Raw genomic sequence first — 2446 nt, forward strand, 5'->3', positions numbered from 1 at the left:
GTAAAAAAGGCGCTGTTTGCGAGTGATTCTTGGAAATTAAAGTACGTAGATTGAGACTGGTTAATTTAATGTCCAAAACCCATCATCTTTTTTATTTTCAGGAAAATAAAATTATTAGTTCATGTTGCTGAAGTTACTTGGATAAAAATCACAAAGGTGGAAATTTTCCTAATAAAATTTACTAATAACTTTTAAATCATAACTTTACTGGCTAAATTCATTAATAAATGTTAAACGAACTTCGTTTTAACCGCACTTAGATTGTATACTATAATCCAAAAGTTTTAATAATCAATCATGTTTCTTATGTGTATGTCGTTTCAAACATTTTACTCGATTTACAAAATTGTTTCCGAAAAGACTATTTTTAGCTTCAAGATTTCTTTCAGACTATGACATACAAAGATATATTTTGCTTGCGTCTTTTAAATACAGTTACAATAAGTGCACGAAAGAGAAGAGTTATTTTTAGTTCTGTCACATTTAGATAAAATTAAGTTGGTAGTTACCCGATTGGGTATCAATGTCTCACACAATATTTTTTCGGAAAACTATCATCTGCGACACTGTTCCATTCTGTCCACAGTCATTAATATTCCCACATTTAAAATTCAAATTATCTGGTAATCAATGGGATGTAAAGAATCGCATCTTGAACGACTGTGTTACGTGACAGTTGTATAAAATGACAACTCTATGTTGACAATTGCGTAAGCGCAGCTCTTCATTAGCTTGACAGTTCGTGACAAGTGATCACGATTTAAGACGATCTGACGCGGCAGCCGTGTGAATTGCAATAAATGTCATTAAAGCATATCGTGCCATTCATTGGTGTTCATACTATAATAAACGATGTTCGTCCTCTCTTTAAATTGTTTATACTTACCGTCGCCTAAAGTGAAAACCGCGTAAGCGCCTTTATGAAAAATCATTGAATGTGCTTTTTGTTAGCAAAACCTCGCAACTTCGCAACTGACTATAGCTTTGGTCCAGATAAAAAATGTGGTAAGTATGAAATTTTACCCGGAATTAAATTAATTAAGTACAAGCTTGACGCTTGAGTCTAAACCAATGATTTTCGATTTGAGAAGAGAATGTGATTTTCCAAAAAGGCGTAGACGACTCAGATTTTATTTTAACCGACATTTGGTAATACAGGCGTCATCGTTAGCAGCTTGGTAATTTCTTTATTTGGCAATGCTGTACAAATTATTTAAAATAAGCTGATTGCTACTGATTAAACAAAGAACAATACCCAATTGTCTTGATTATCCACAACTGAATATACATGGTCATTGTTGGATGAACATTTAGGTTAGCTAATAACGTGTGCTCGTCGTTCGCCTCCATAGCTCAGGGGTTAGAGCACTGGTCTTGTAAACCAGGGGTCGAGAGTTCAAATCTCTCTGGGGGCATTTTTGCACCGATTTGTAGTTACTGGATGTTAATATACCTAAAGAATTTAAAATGGTAATAGTTAAGTTGCGGTAGGTAGTAGTTTATTTACATTATTATATCATTTATTTTTAGGTAAATAATGGTGCTAATTCCTGTAAATACCATCTAATTTTATTTTAGGTTATATCTGTCATTTTCTTATCCGCCGAAAAGGAAAGGGACGGGTAATCGACAAGCATAAAATTTATGGAACACACGTCAATTTTAAGCACAAATCTAAAACAACCGTTTAAAAATTCGCCCGGGTTATTCATTTATTTACTCATTCTTCCTAAAATTAAGAGCTGTCAATCATCCGTCCCTTTCCTTTTCGGCGGATAAGAAAATGACAGGTATAACTTAAAGTAAAATTAAGAGATGTCTGCAGGAATCGGGGCCAATGATTTGATTAATCTAATACATTTGTCACACGCTTCCTAGATATTGGAGCTGTCGTAGACCTAAACTACACCTTAATTACATGATTGCAATAGCCATCTCTATATTTCCAGCTTTCAGCAACTACTACAGAGCTTTTTCACAAATCAGGCTTTTATTTTAATTTTAATTTCCAAATAAAAAATATAGAACACCTTTTCTAAGAACTGGCAAAAGAGAGTTAGGGGTTCCCAACGAGTAAGCCCCATTTAGTTAGGCATAGTGAGTGCCCTGTCAACATTCACTGTGCTATGAGCAACGCTACGGAGGCGGCGACGCGCGGGTGACCCCCCCTACGACGCCGCTCCGGCCCATATCTCCACGATACGGCGCTTTCCGCCCTATCTCCGGGGACTTTCCACAGGGTGAAAGGAACCACAAGGGCTCTGAATGTAACCCCGATAGCTGATCTGATCGGAACCCCCACCGTTTTACTCGAAAGTTTCATTATATACGGAATGACATAAAAATTTTAATAGCGCGTTTTAGGTTTTTCCGACTTTAAATAGTTATTAGACTGAAAATTACAGTATTGACATTTTACCTGCATTGCAATGGTTTGTCTGAATAC

General features: G+C 35.9%; 1 non-coding gene across 1 annotated transcript; it reads left to right on the forward strand.

The window, feature by feature from the left end:
• Positions 1 to 1342: 1342 nt before the first annotated feature.
• Positions 1343 to 1415, forward strand: Trnat-ugu (transfer RNA threonine (anticodon UGU)). Its single transcript has one exon. It is a non-coding gene; the product is annotated as a tRNA-Thr (tRNA).
• Positions 1416 to 2446: the final 1031 nt, after the last annotated feature.

Source organism: Pectinophora gossypiella, chromosome 14 (assembly GCF_024362695.1).
Source record: "Pectinophora gossypiella chromosome 14, ilPecGoss1.1, whole genome shotgun sequence".
In the NCBI taxonomy this organism is placed as follows: domain Eukaryota; kingdom Metazoa; phylum Arthropoda; class Insecta; order Lepidoptera; family Gelechiidae; genus Pectinophora; species Pectinophora gossypiella.